Below are 16,048 nucleotides of genomic sequence, written 5' to 3'. Positions count from 1 at the left end.
GTATTCAAACGGATGAATTTTGGAGTGATTCCAATTGGAGGATGTTCGTTAGTCTTTCAACGTGTTCGTATCAAAGTTTCATACTTTTTTATCAAACGGTTTAATTATGGCGATGAAATAAATGAGCAGCGTGCAGTGCTGGCAGATTGGGCTACAGAGCTTATTTGCGACTTTTGGGCTAGAAGATGATGGATTTTGGATTTGGGTTCTTCTTGGAACTTGAAGAGGAGGTCCTAATATTTGGTTTGAGTCGTTTTGGGCCTGTTTTGGAGCTCTGAAGATTCAGAAACGTGGCTATCTCTGTGCTGGGTAGATTTCATAGTCAGAATAGGAATGTAATTTATAGTTATCCTTATTTTATTTCCTAGTTTTATTCTAAGACCTTTTAGGGTTTTATTTTTTAGTAATATAAATAAAGATATTTAGCCATTAGGATTTTACGAGGGAGAAGGAGGCGCATTATTTTGGAGAACTTCAAACTTTTTACCTATAAGGTGTTTTCAATCATTTTTCTATTTAATGATATTTTCTTTAGTTTTTATTATGATTGTTCATAGCTAAGTTCTTTTGCTAGGGCGATACCTTGAGCCATTGCATGAATATTTGATTTTATTAATTTGCTTATGAATGGATGCATGTTTACGTTGAATTATTAATCACTGCAATTAAACTATTTAATTGTCTTAGTTATTTGCGACCATTAGGGTTTTTAGACAAGTAATTTGATGCAATTTATGTTGGAACATCACCTTGAATTGAGGAGGGCTTCTTGTGATTAGTAATTATAAGTTCACTTAAGGCGAACATCATACTCTTAAGGGTAGCATGGTTTTTCAAAGGGTTTTCACAAAACTTAATGAGCCTTGCATGTTTATATTTGATGTAAACATCATAAACGGGTTGCATGTTAGATATACATTTTCACTTGAACATCACAAGGAAAATATGTATTCGGAAAGCCTAACCTTCAAAGCATGTATGTACACATTGTCCCTGTGTTATCTATCGAAACTAACTCGTGCTTTGTTGGTCTTCCCCATCCGAAATCAGCTGCATCATAAAACTCAAATCGGGGTGAACCAGCAGCGGGAATTATTCTATCAGCATTGGGCTGCAGTGTATTGAACATTCTTGATACCCAAGTCTCTGCCCCCTCCAAAAGGGTCTTGTCCAAACTTTTTATCACGTCGCTAATTGCTTTCAAGGCCACAAACATCCCATCTTCTCCCAATAAGTCATTTGTTTCCGCAACTGCTAGATGTCCTGCGATACAGTTCCCGAAATAAGTTGGCGGTAGTGGAGGGTCTAAGCGTGACCGGCAGTCCACAGGAATGATGAAAAATACTCTCTCTGTTTTGGTCTCCTCGGCCCTGACTAAGCAAACCCATGTATAGGTGCATGTTAGCGAAAATGTCGATAAATGAAATAGTTTTGAATGATCACCTTGCTCCTTATTCTTTGTCATCATAGTCCTCATCGCTGACCGCCTTAAGGTTTCGATTTTCGCGCGCGTGAACTCGAAGGTGCCTTGAATTGAGTCTCCTGGACGTTTAACTTCCAAAGGCAGTAAGCTTCTATTGTTTGGACCACCTAATCTTAACCAGTCGTTTGAGTAGATTTCTTTGAGCCCGACTGGGTCCTTGATGACCTTTCTATCGTAACTTGGCAAAGGTGGTGATCCTCCTTCTTCTCCTCCTCCATGTTTGCATAGGTGACCCCAAATTTTGAAAAACAAGAGTGTAGATAAGCCATCAGAGGCAGCATGGTGAATAGCTGATCCAATCGAAAAACCGCCCTTGGAAAAGATGGTTATTTGCAATGCCAGCACCGCAGCTTTTTCATGAGACATTGCCAGTTGGGGTACAAGAGGATGGTACTCTTTGACTTAAATGTCAAAGTTGTTGCTTGAAACTAGACGGTGGAAATCAGCATCAGACTCGGCGATTGTTAGCATAATTGCGTTGCCTTTGAGATAACTGAGAAAGGGTTCGGGGGAGTCTAGAGGCCAGGTGAGGTTTCCTGCTAGAGGTACAAAATGTTGGAGGGTGGCGGAAAGCGAGGTTTTGAGCTTCGGAAGTATGGAATCAAAGAAATATGATGCGTTGAATGAAGACATTTCGTAGAAGAAAAGGCTTTGAGAGGGTGGAAACCTTAGCCAATGGAGGTCAAAAAAGGTGAGAGGAAGAGACAGATCCTCCGGGTGGGCAGAGTCTGGCCCTGAACTTTGTTTCGGAGCTACACTGCAAACCTCAACTACTTTGACCGAGCCTGGTTTTGCCATTGGAGATGAAAAAGAAGATTAATTTTGTGTGCAGTTTAAGTGAGGACATGATGGCCATAAGAGCACCTCCACCAAGCTAAATAGCCCGATGGTCAGGCTTCCCCACCAACCCACTGGCTGCAACATTTTACAGACCATTGGATTTCCAACATTAAACTTTTTTTTTAAAACCTTATAATTTTGATGTTTAAAATTTGACATCTCTTTTGGAGATGCTCTTAGCTGTCATGTCCCATCTTCTTCTTACACGTTCTACGCCCCACTAGAATTCTCCACAGGAGTGATCAGACATTGTTGTCTTTGTACACACTTAATGGTGCCTACTTTGAGACCGCAAACTCATGTAATATGGTTGATGGTGTAGATGGTCGGCTTAAAAATCATAAATTCATACGGCCCTAGCAATTAAAACCATGTCCTGATGGTCCAAAAGAAGATAGTCATCAGAAAATCATGACAAGCGGTTTTAAATGAAGCTCTGGAAGTTAATACTTGAAATGCAAAATTAAAAATTAAAAAAAAAAACAAAAAAAAATGTTAACGGGTCAGCGGGTTAAACAAGTAACCTATTAGATTAACAAGTTGTGTTTGACCCGTTACTTTAAGGGATCAGGTTAAAACCGATCCAAACTCACTAAATCCGACTTGTTTATAGGCCTACCAACAATTAAGTTAAAAATTATGCATTGTTGAAGATAGTAATTAATTGACGTCCCTTGATCATAGCTCGTATACTAGTATTCCAACGACCTAGTGGCCAAACAGCCGTAATTAGTTGAGTGTTCAGCTTTGGTCCTGCACCCTAGCCGAGGTTCCGAAACCAAACCACATACAGCTTAGAAACAAGAACTGGAAGCGTAAGGGACGCGTTTGGACTAATTACGCTAGTAGAAGTCTCGTGGTCCTCGGCGTCTTCATGGTAGATTTTTATTCTAATGTCCTTGTTTTATTGACACAAAATGTTAAATGGTCGTACACCCTAACATTTAGTTGTTGCCATTATAGTCACACCAATCAAATCTGCAACGAAATTAATGGAAGGTGTGATGACTTGCACACTGATGATGTTCAGCTAAGCTGTCATGTCCCATCTCCTTCTTAAACGTTCTACGCACCACTGGAATTCTCTACCAGAGTAATCAGACATTTTTTTGTTTATACACACTGAATGGTGCCTACTTGAGACAACAAACTCGGGTAATATGGTTGATGGAGTAGGTGATCGGCTTAAAAATCATAAATTCATATGGCCCTAGCAATGAAAACAGAACAAGTCAATTTTTGGGAGGCTTCGTCAAGCATGGTCCACAATCTCTCCATTTTATAAAGGCAGAGTATACTGTACACGATGCAGTGTGTGGTGGAGTTATTGATAATTTTCCATTTTATCAAGCATATGTGAAGAAAAAACAGCAACGAAAGTAAAATGGAAACAAAGTAAGTCTAACTAAAATGATATAAAATTATTGTATGGGGATACCATTATACTCAAACTTAACACGGTAAATATACTTTATAGAACTTTCATAAAAAGAGTTTGGACTAAATTTATTTTAATAAAAATCACGTCGTAACTTTATTTAGGTCTAATTGGATAAATGGCTCTCGTGGTGATAAAGTATTTGGAAGATCACCCATATGGTAAAAAAATTCAAATTTAAATCCTTGTAGTGAAGTCCATTAGAAATTAAACCCAAAATTAAAATTTATGTCAGCTTCTTCGTTAAGTTCCTTTTTTCTTTTTCAATTAGAGGGAATTCGCTTCAGAGTTTGTCAATTCTAGAATGCGAGAAAGTATTACTAGCTGCAAAGCCAGGTGGAGAACCTTTGCCTGAGGGTCTTCTGTGGCTACTTCTAACCAGGAAGGTACTGGTGTTGGTGCTGGGGATAACTTCGGTGTGTTGAGAGTTGTCCCACATCGGTGAGGGACAAGGTTTTCTATGTGCTTATATGATCTTGGGCTACTCCTCATATTGCCAATTGGTTTTATGGTGGAACCTCAATTTCATCATGGTATCAGAGCGGGTTGTCCTCGTGTGAAGCCAAACGGCCACACGCGCTCCACGTCACCCAGTTGTTGTCCACGTGTAGGCTTGAAAATCCGCCACACGTGCGGGGGCGTGTTGAGAGTTGTCCCACATCGGTGAGGGACAAGGTTTGCTATGTGCTTATATGATCTTGGGCTAATCCTCATATTGCCAATTGGTTTTATAGTGGAATCTCAATTTCATCACGGTGTTGATGGTGACAACAGCTTCGGCACCCCTGATGCTCCATTTGGAGAGAACAAACCTGGCTTTGGCCTGGATGATACATTGGAAGGAATCGATAGGGACGACGATGAAACGGGTGACTTCGCCAAAAGGACCTGATTATAATTATTAGATTTCAGGGGCAAATTTAGTTTGCTTCTCCGGCAGTGCTACAACCATCTAATCTTCCCTTCCCCGTCTCTCATAACTATTTTATTTCATTTCATTTTATGTCATATTTGTCTGTCACAAACTTCATGCACCTTTCTGTGCGCTTTGTTAATGGAGGAACTTGAATTGTCCAAATAATTGTTAAAAAAAATAAAAATAAAAAATAAACAAGAAAGGTACCTAGCAAAGAGAGTAGATGCATGATCCAAGGAACTGAGGACTCGTGCCGTGGTTTCAGATTATGCGTATAAGGCCATTGATGCTCTGCCCATTACAGCACATTCAATGACCCAGTTTACCACTTTTCTTATGGCCCTCCAGAGTGAATCCCAAAGAGCATAAGAAAAGCGGATACATAAATCAAAGTAACAGGGAGCCAACTTTTGAGGATTCACTTAGCTTGATTGGACAACTGCCATTAGTAGCTGCCTATATTTATCAAGAATTTTCAAGAATGGAAAAGTATAAGCCATTTCTCTGGATTATGGTGCAGGTTTCAGTTTCTTTGGTTTTAGTTGAAAATTGTTACAGGAAACCTCAAAGGGGTGTGCTATCAACACACCATTTTTTACTTCTCACACACCCTTTATTAATTTCTGTCCGTTGATTTTCTTCAATTTATCCGATCTGACGGTCGAAAACCAAAAAGATGTGGGAGAAGTAAAAAGGGTCGTGTGGATATCACACCCTAACCTCAAAACACACACTCTTGAGCATTTTTTTGTACTTGGAAGAAATTTTGAAGTGAAATGGGGCAGGGTGTTTTGCTGCTCTATTAATAAACACTAGCATATGGGCACACATAAAGTGTGTGAGAAAATTTTTTATTTTTGCTTTTGAAATAGAAGGAGAGAGGAAGAGAGTAATACAGAATGTGGGAGTGGGAAGTTTTTTTTTTTTTTTTTTTTTAATTAGAAATATGTTAGGATTACATGTAAGTGAGGTTTTGAAAGAAAAAAAACAGCAAAATTTGGTTGTGTGAAATTACATTTCTGCCCTATATTTCTTATTCATGTTATGTTTTAATTAGAGGGTTAAACTAGTAATTTCATAGAATTTTGGTTGACAATGATTGTTTTATTAATTAGTAGAGATATTGGAGCTATTCAAATAAAAAAAACAGTGCAAACAAACACATGGAGGCAACAATCAAGTTGATTTCAAACTTTCGTTGGGTGCTTCGTAACTGGCAGTGGCAGTGGAGGAAATTTGGTCGTTGAGTGTGGAGCCATGGCTAATGAAGTTAACGGAGAATTAACGGAAATTTTGTTTTGGGGCTTAAAATCCTAACGAACTTCGCCACAGGGTTTTAAATCTGAGTTTTTTTTAACCACGGAGGCTTCCTTCCGAATACTCTATCACCACAAGGACCTTTATCCAATTAGGCCCTTTATTTAATGAAGAAAAACTTAAATTTTAATGAAAAACTCTTCAATTTAACAAAAATGACAAAAGAACTTAATTTAATGAAAAAAACATAATTTTAATATTAAAAAAAAATTTGACGTGCGGACCCACACGACCTTACACAAACTGTTTATGAAACTTTCTACACTGTTTATGAAACTTAGAACACCGTTTATGAAACTTACTACAATGTTTATGAAACTTAAAGGTATTACACTGTTTATGAAATTTAACAGTACTACACTGTTTTTAAAACTTAACGATATTATACTTGACACACCCCGTCCCTAAGGAGGGCATGCTGGCCGTCACGTGAGAGTGACGTAACCATTTACACAGTTCGGAAGCTTTAAAATATACAACTTCTAAGATGAAACACCCGAAGGTGAGTCCTCATTTGGTCCATTCTGTCAGAACACCGTTGAATTTCCTCGTAGTCACCACACCTTTTCAATTCTTGAACCTGGAGGGGCGCAAAACAAAATTGAGTGGGTCAGCAAAACGAACTTATTCAGAACTTTCTTTTCTCTTTAAATATACTAACCCCTCGCCGTAAAACAAGTATACTTTCCAGAAAATAAACATATATACGTAAAACAAGCATAATTCACATCAATAACATATAATCTGGCAGCCGGGGGTCACCTAACGTGACCTGTACGGCTGCAGATAGAGCTCCAATCTCAACTCAATATCTGAATCTGCACACGAGTCGGAACCACCTAACGTGGTCTGTACGACAGGACTGGGTGTAATATATACGCTCTAGTGCTACGATCACGTGAAGACTGTGCGAATAATCGCGGGTCACCTACGAGTCGGAACCACCTAATGTGGTCTGCACGACAAGGCTTGCACCTAACTTGGATCCAAGGCGAGCGTGTGGTGCTGGTGAACATACACGTGAAGGACTCTGCCCCTCTCTGGGCGGGAGCACTAACACCGGGGGTGCAGATTATGAGCTCTCTAAGCATTTCAAACTACTATTGCATAATAAACAGGAATGCATAACCACATGAATACCGCTTACCTGGCACTTACCTGTGCGTCCACAGCACCAAATACACATATATATATATGTATGCCATTACTAATACATGCGATGTTGCGTAAACAACATTCATATGATGCATGGCATAAAACAATTAACCTTTTCTATTCTATTTCTGGGAATTTAGATGTATATAGGTATATACGAAAAACAAAAGCCCACTCACTGATCACATCGACGTCACATAGGTCCCTGAACCTCCCCTAGCTTGGTTACATTCTTCCTCTGTATAATTTTCACCTATACAAAAAGTAACCAAATTGACGTTATTTAACGCACATACACCAAACATTCATCCATAACTTTCTCATACGTTGCTCAATTTGGGTGTATGAATATACCACGGTGATCTACACGACGTCACGAACGCGTGACAATTTTCAGAACTCAATTTGGAGCTCTCACGCGCCCCCACGCGCCCTGTTCACGCGCTGCCCACGCGCGCGTCTTCTTCCTCGCGTCACCGGACTGGTTTCGCCGGCGGTGGGTGTTTTGCCGGAATTTCTGGGTAAACTTCAAAGTGTCATAACTTCTTCATTTCTTAACCATTTTCGACGTACTATATATCAAAATGAAGGTATTGACGAGACGAACAGATCCATACCTGCCTTGACCCCTAACTCGCCGTGGATTCGCCGGAAAAAGCCCCGAAAGCTCCGGCCAAACTTTGAACTTGTCATTCTTCTTGTTCTTACGTCCATTTTTCACGTAATCTATACCAAAATGAAGCCCTAATCATAATCTACCACGTTGGACTAGTTTTAGGGCCTAAAAACAACGGAATCAAATTTTTCCAAAAATACGAAAATTCGGCCGAACTTACAATTCATGATCCCAACGTCCAAATCCTTCAAACGAAGCACTCCGAGCTTCCTTAGGACCTCACCAAGCTTCCTACAAGCTTCAAAATCCCAGAAAACATCAAGTTTTACGTGTGCATGAACAGTGCACACGCACAGTGAAATTGAAATCCAAGTTTTCCGAAGTGAAACTCACCTGAAATTGGTACCATCGTGTTCGTGTGGTCTTCAGGAGTACGATGGTGGTCTTAGATCCTTCGTTGGTATAGTTTTAGGGTGATTTTGTGGGTGGTCCGTGTGAGTTCGAAGGAGAGAGAGAGAACTTACAGAGAATGAGAGGTTTGTGAGGGAGGAGAGAGAGAGACAAGATGCAGAAATGGGGGAGAGATTTGAGGGAGGTGGGATCCTACCCAATCCCCAAATCATCAAGTTACAACATATTTTACGCCCCTTAGTCCCGTTTAAGGGCATTTTCATAACTTCACGTACTCGGAATTAAAAATCCGGGACGAGTTGTGACAATCTTCCCTCCTTATAGAATTTCGTCCCCGAAATTCCAACAACCAACTTAATCATCTAAACTCATACAATAGCTTCGGATAAATCTCTCTCATCCGATTCTCCTTCTCCCACGTAATTTCTTCCACTGAATGCTTTCTTCACAAATTCTTTACCAATTACACTGTCTTAATTCTCAATACATTCTTTTTCCAATCCAAAGTCGTCATTGGTTCCTCAACCAGTTTAATCCGGATTAATTCTCAACAGTTGCACCGGAACTCTATGTGACGAATCTGCCACCTAGTGACAACGCATCGAAATATAATACATTATGCACCTTAGCCAATTCTGAAGACATCACCACTTGTATGCAACTTCATCGATTCCTTTAGTGGTCAAAAACGGTCTGATGTGTTTAAGACTTATTTTGTCTCCTTTCCAAATCTCACTATTTCTTTTCGTGATGAAATTTCTAAAAATGTTGAATCATGAAACACATCATGCTCTTACAATAACTCTGGAAGTAATTCAAGCAACTTCACTTACTCTTCGATGATCACATAAAGTCCGAGGTACTTAGGACTTAATTTGCTTTCCTTTCCAAGCCGTATCATACTTTTCTAAAGTGAAAACTTCAAAATTATAAGATCATCTACGTTAAACACTCGATTAGTGACATGTTCAACTATTAATCTATTTTGCCATTCCTGGCTACTCTCAGGTTAAACTTAATCACCTGAATACTTTGAGAAGACTCATCCATAATTTCAGGGCCTACCAAAACTCTTTCGTGATCGAATCTTCTCTATCCAGAAGTATTTCTTCCACAAATCAACAAAAATCGACACATTTCATGGTCCTTATGGCGTTACATCGGAAACTGCGCAACCAACATACTTAAGAAACTCAGCAGTTCCGTAACCCTAATCTCTTCTCCATAAAACATATAAGTACTGTTGCACTGTGGTTGTTACTCAACACTGGAGTAAATGTACTAACTTGGTACATTGATCAACTATCACCTCAAGTTCAATCATAACCATTCTATTCTCGAACTCAGCAATCTTTCTTTTTCCCTTCTTTCTTTGCCTTGGTTAATTCTTAATTTTCTTCGTTAACCATTTGAGTCTTGAGTACGACCTTACTAAAAAGACTTAACTTGAAAATTAGTAATTACAACTTCTTCTCAATCTTTTATTCTCAACTTTACTTCAGTTGATTTCCAATCCACAAGAAGACAATCTTGGCAAGCGTGCCAGACATCAACTCTTACCACCGTCTTTTCACCAAGTGCATCAGCTAGAACAATTTTACAATCACCCTGGTCGTACAATCATGTTCATTAAACAATTCAATCCACCTTCGCTGCCTTATATCAAAATCCTTCCAAGTAATGGATATTGGAGACTTTTTGGATTCGTAAAAATCTTGCATTCTTACCACAAATAATGTCTTCATAACTTCACAGCAAGAATGGTAATCATGACTTCCAAATCACCAGTAGGGTAATTCATTTCATGAGGTTCCTTTCGTCGTGAAACGTATGTAATCACCCTAACATTTGCATCAACATGCATCCCATACCATTCAAGAAACATCACTAAAATTTATGATTACCACTATCTTCTGGGAATACTAAAATACGTGCATGAGTGAGGAAATACTTCAGTTGTTGAATCCTTTGCTCACAATTTCCTTCCCACTCATACATAACCTCTTTTCTCAACAATCTCGTCAATGACAAAGCAATGACTGAAAAATCTTTCACGAACCGTCCATGATAGCTTGTTAAGCTAGGATAACTCCGAATCCCAATCACGATTCGTGGTTGTTCTAAATTCTCAATTTCTGCTACCTTTTATGAATTCACTTGAATACCTGAAGCAGATATAACATGTCTCAAAAATGCTACTTGATTCATCCAACATTGGCATTTGCTAAACTTAGCATACAATCGACATTCCCTCGATCTTTGCAATACCGATTTAAGATGTTTAGCATACTTTGCTCTAGTCTTATCAATCTTTTCAATAGCAACAACAATAAATCGGTCTAGATATCATTGGAATACTTCATTCATCAAATTCATAAAGCAGTAGATGCATTCGTCACTCCGAATGGCATCACCAAAACTTGAAATGACCTTAACGAGTCCTGAAAGTTATCATAAGGGCATCCTCACCGATAATCTTCAACTAATAATATCCAGACCTCAAGTCAATCTTAGAAAATATACAACCATCTCGAAGCTGATCAAACAACCATCAATGTGAGGTAACGGATAACGGTTTTCACTTGTTACTCGATTCAACTGCTTATAATCAAAGCACAGCCTTAACGTCCATTTTCTTTCTCACCAATAAACTGGGGTCCCCCCAACGTAATGTACTAGGTTGAATAAAAACCTTTATCAACCAATTTCCAATTCTCTTAGTTCAAAAGGCAAAATTCTATAATATATGGTTTGTACCTGGAGACAAATCCATAGTGAACTCTACATCTTTAACTGGTGGCAATCCAGGTAAATTCTCAGGGAAAATGTCAGGTAAATGTTTGACTACTCCCACTTCTTCCACACTACTAGAAGTGACATCATTTAGCACCACATGAGATAAGTATCCTTGGCAGCCTTTTGATAATAATCTCTTTGCTCTCACAGCATAAATAACGGCCTGCCTCACTCCACTTTGCATACTTACAAAAGTAATCTCTAGTCATCCAGACCGATGGAAAATAATTGGTTTCCCGGAAATAAAGTATATACTCATATACGTAATATATCTTGCACACATTCAGTACCACTTCGCGTGGTCTGCAACTCATCACTGTAAATAACATAATATGCTCTAGAATAACATCGAAATCTACGATCCAATGGAACAAAAGTAGCTAGCAACAATACATACTCTACTAATACTGAGCACTCTAAATAAGTACGATACTAACATAGGATAACCTACCGGTTTACTTGCTTAACGAATCCACGAATAAGTTATTAATATTACGGTCTGCAGCCCGCAATACTGATAAATCATCGTTGTCTCGATAAGTAAGCAACAACTCTCGAGGGTGTAATATTACTATTTTGCCACTCATTAGGAAATACATACACACGTCTCAACCGCGTTTAAATACTACTTTCTAGGCAATAACATTAATAACGTAAAATTTCTACATTAACAACAAATAGACTTCAGCTAAAACATTAAGAATAATTATCATACCCCTAATCAAATCCAAATAATTCTGAGTATCTTGCAGTGATGTGTGGTTAACACATCCATGGGCTTGTTGTTGTCTCCCACAACCTCTATTAGTGTAAATACTTCTTTCATGTACACCACGGCCTAACTGACCATAATTAATAGATCCAGGAACTTGCTGGATCAGCGCCAGTTATGGCAAAGAAAACTGCTAGGGCTTCTGTTGGCTTTGGACATAATTTGCAGTTCTATGTCCCATCTATCCACTTGTAAAGCGTCCAATGCTTTCTTGCCTACATTCTCAAAGGTGTCCATTATTGTACCTACTGAACATTCAACTTATCAAACATCTTGGCACCCACAGTTCATATAACCCAAACTAATGATCCAAACACCTGCTGGACTGATATTGGTGGTATCAAGGAAACTGTCGGGTAATAACTAATTCTAGGGACAATTCATAACTCTATATCCCTTCTGTCTATACAAACACATTCACTGATTCCACACTTTCCAAAGTGTTTAGTCTTGTACCTGCTGCATAAGGTACATTTCCCTTACTCGAGTCACCTTGACTCTGAATCTAGAATTTCCAGTAAATCTATCACTTTGACTTTGACCAATGGCATTAAAACCTCAGTTGGAAGAATTAGCTCTAGCTTCACTTCTCTTGAAGCTCTGAATCTTTCTATATTCTTGTTATGACGAATCATTAACTTTATCGTCCTCTTTTGATTCCCATTCTTTTATCCTTCTTCATCATTATCGATGGACATAATCTCCGAATTCTTAAGGCTCAACAACATCTTGTATACTCCTGGTAAGAATTACAATGGATAGTGGTCACCCAAAGTACCACTGCCTTATGCCACCCAGCCTAAAACAATATAACACTTCAATCAAAATAGCAGCAATATTCGAATGGGACGAGGCAAGTCTGAGAACTTTCTATAATACTCATTGATCGTCAGCTTTCCTTGTCTCACATTTGCAAACTCTTGCTTTCTACCATCATAAGATGCCAAAGGAAATAATTCTTTTCTTTAAACAAGTCCTTAAACAATTCTCAATCGGCTGTTTCCTCCGGTGACAACGAATTATACTCCTGTTTCCACCAGGATACAAGTTCATAACTCAAACCAGGTAGTCGTCTCAACCCTTCTGTCAAAAGGAAGATTCCTTTGACTTGCATAATCTAAAACGTCTTTTCCAAAAGATTAAGCCATCGCTTTGCTCCCTTAGGTCCATCATTTTTCCATAAGGTGATTCAAATTCCACTCATAACCCATCTTAAAATGTCCCTTTCAGATAATATACTGAATCACCAAAATAATAGTTTCCCCTAATAGCTAAATCAGGGAGACTAAATTCCTCTAACTACGTGGTTTGCTACGAGGCGGTGTAGTTCTGACAGAATTCACTAGAACTTCTCAAGATGTCCAAGATTGAAACTAGGCTCTGATACCAACTGACACACTCCGTCCCGAAGGAGGGCATGCTGGCCGTCACGTGAGAGTGACGTAACCATTTACACAGTTCGGAAGCTTTAAAATATACAACTTCTAAGATGAAACACCCAAAGGTGAGTCCTCATTTGGTCCATTCTGTCAGAACACCGTTGAATTTCCTCGTAGTCACCACACCTTTTCAATTCTTGAACCTGGAGGGGCGCAAAACAAAATTGAGTGGGTCAGCAAAACGAACTTATTCAGAACTTTCTTTTCTCTTTAAATATACTAACCCCTCGCCGTAAAACAAGTATACTTTCCAGAAAATAAACATATATACGTATGTATAGATATGCCAATCATGCTCCAAAATATGCCATTCATGCTTGAGAATATGCCACATTAGAATCTCATAATAAATGTAAATGCTCAAGCATAATTCACATCAATAACATATAATCTGGCAGTCGGGGGTCACCTAACGTGACCTGTACGGCTGCAGATAGAGCTCCAATCTCAACTCAATATCTGAATCTGCACACGAGTCGGAACCACCTAACGTGGTCTGTACGACAGGACTGGGTGTAATATATACGCTCTAGTGCTACGATCACGTGAAGACTGTGCGAATAATCGCGGGTCACCTACGAGTCGGAACCACCTAATGTGGTCTGCACGACAAGGCTTGCACCTAACTTGGATCCAAGGCGAGCGTGTGGTGCTGGTGAACATACACGTGAAGGACTCTGCCCCTCTCTGGGCGGGAGCACTAACACCGGGGGTGCAGATTATGAGCTCTCTAAGCATTTCAAACTACTATTGCATAATAAACAGGAATGCATAACCACATGAATACCGCTTACCTGGCACTTACATGTGCGTCCACAGCACCAAATACACATATATATATATATGTATGCCATTACTAATACATGCGATGATGCGTAAACAACATTCATATGATGCATGGCATAAAACAATTAACCTTTTCTATTCTATTTCTGGGAATTTAGATGTATATAGGTATATACGGAAAACAAAAGCCCACTCACTGATCACATCGACGTCTCATAGGTCCCTGAACCTCCCCTAACTTGGTTACATTCTTCCTCTGTATAATTTTCACCTATACAAAAAGTAACCAAATTGACGTTATTTAACGCACATACACCAAACATTCGTCCATAACTTTCTCATACGTTGCTCAATTTGGGTGTATGAATATACCACGGTGATCTGCACGATGTCACGAGCGCGTGACAATTTTCAGAACTCAATTTGGAGCTCTCACGTGCCCCCACGCGCCCTGTTCACGCGCTGCCCACGCGCGCGTCTTCTTCCTCGCGTCGCCGGACTGGTTTCGCCGGCGGTGGGTGTTTTGCCGGAATTTCTGGGTAAACTTCAAAGTGTCATAACTTCTTCATTTCTTAACCATTTTCGACGTACTATATATCAAAATGAAGGTATTGACGAGACGAACAGATCCATACCTGCCTTGACCCCTAACTCGCCGTGGATTCGCCGGAAAAAGCCCCGAAAGCTCCGGCCAAACTTTGAACTTGTCATTCTTCTTGTTCTTACGTCCATTTTTCACGTAATCTATACCAAAATGAAGCCCTAATCATAATCTACCACGTTGGACTAGTTTTAGGGCCTAAAAACAACGGAATCAAATTTTTCCAAAAATACGAAAATTCGGCCGGACTTACAATTCGTGATCCCAACGTCCAAATCCTTCAAACGAAGCACTCCGAGCTTCCTTAGGACCTCACCAAGCTTCCTACAAGCTTCAAAATCCCAGAAAACATCAAGTTTTACGTGTGCATGAACAGTGCACACGCACAGTGAAATTGAAATCCAAGTTTTCCGAAGTGAAACTCACCTGAAATTGGTACCATCGTGTTCGTGTGGTCTTCAGGAGTACGATGGTGATCTTAGATCCTTCGTTGGTATAGTTTTAGGGTGGTTTTGTGGGTGGTCCGTGTGAGTTCGAAGGAGAGGGAGAGAACTTACAGAGAATGAGAGGTTTGTGAGGGAGGAGAGAGAGAGACAAGATGCAGAAATGGGGGAGAGATTTGAGGGAGGTGGGATCCTACCCAATCCCCAAATTATCAAGTTACAACATATTTTACGCCCCTTAGTCCCGTTTAAGGGCATTTTCATAACTTCACGTACTCGGAATTAAAATTCCGGGACGGGTTGTGACAATACTGTTTATGAAACTTAATAGTACTATATTCCTCTCTCTGTCTCTCCTCTTCTTGAATTTTCTTGGCACATTCTCACCTTCCAAACACATTTTCTTCTTCTAATTTTCTTCGATACTCATTAAATTTTCTTTGTATCTCTTCAATTTCTTAACTTTCTACACCAATTACTTAATTTTCTTCAATAGTCCGCCCATTTGCGCCTTCCTCTTCTCCTCCACCTACAATCTTAACTTTCTACAGCACGTGTTATTATGTAAGTGGTGGGAAATTTTATTTTTTTTAACACAAAAATCTCATCACTTGTATAGAGATGTGGTGTTTCATCCCGTGTTCCGAACACATTGAAAAATCTCTCGTCAGCTTGACAACTATTGGGAAACGACACTGCAAAAATAAAACTGAGAAATGTAATTCAATTTGAAATCTTTTCTTATACTAAGCAAAATAATAATAATAATAATAATGTTTTAATGGATGTGTGGCGGGGTGTATGCCCTGATGTGGTGTTTTTTATGTTTTTATTTTATTATATTATTTTGTCATAATCATTAAATAAAGTTAGTAAATTTCTTTTGATTAAAATGCAAATATTTGAAGCTCTTTTTATTGATTTTTCTTATACTTTATCCATCGTTTTATGTGAGCAAGATATAAAACAGAAATGTTTTATTTTAAAAATATATTAATAAAAATAAAATTTCACAGATTTTTAGGATGCATTAGT

At 39.0% G+C, this 16,048-nt stretch overlaps 1 long non-coding RNA gene and 1 pseudogene across 1 annotated transcript; both read right to left on the bottom strand.

The window, feature by feature from the left end:
* Positions 1-967: 967 nt before the first annotated feature.
* On the bottom strand, positions 968-2,281 carry LOC137709217 (uncharacterized; annotated as a pseudogene).
* Positions 2,282-6,439: 4,158 nt separating this feature from the next.
* On the bottom strand, positions 6,440-7,640 carry LOC137749582 (uncharacterized). Its single transcript, XR_011070220.1, has 3 exons — positions 7,504-7,640; positions 7,329-7,402; positions 6,440-6,574 (listed from the first exon to the last, which is right to left on the bottom strand). It is a non-coding gene; the product is annotated as an uncharacterized lncRNA (long non-coding RNA).
* Positions 7,641-16,048: the final 8,408 nt, after the last annotated feature.

The sequence above is a fragment of the Pyrus communis genome, chromosome 11 (assembly GCF_963583255.1).
Source record: "Pyrus communis chromosome 11, drPyrComm1.1, whole genome shotgun sequence".
Lineage (NCBI taxonomy): Eukaryota > Viridiplantae > Streptophyta > Magnoliopsida > Rosales > Rosaceae > Pyrus > Pyrus communis.
This window is presented reverse-complemented; position numbering and strand designations above follow the sequence as displayed.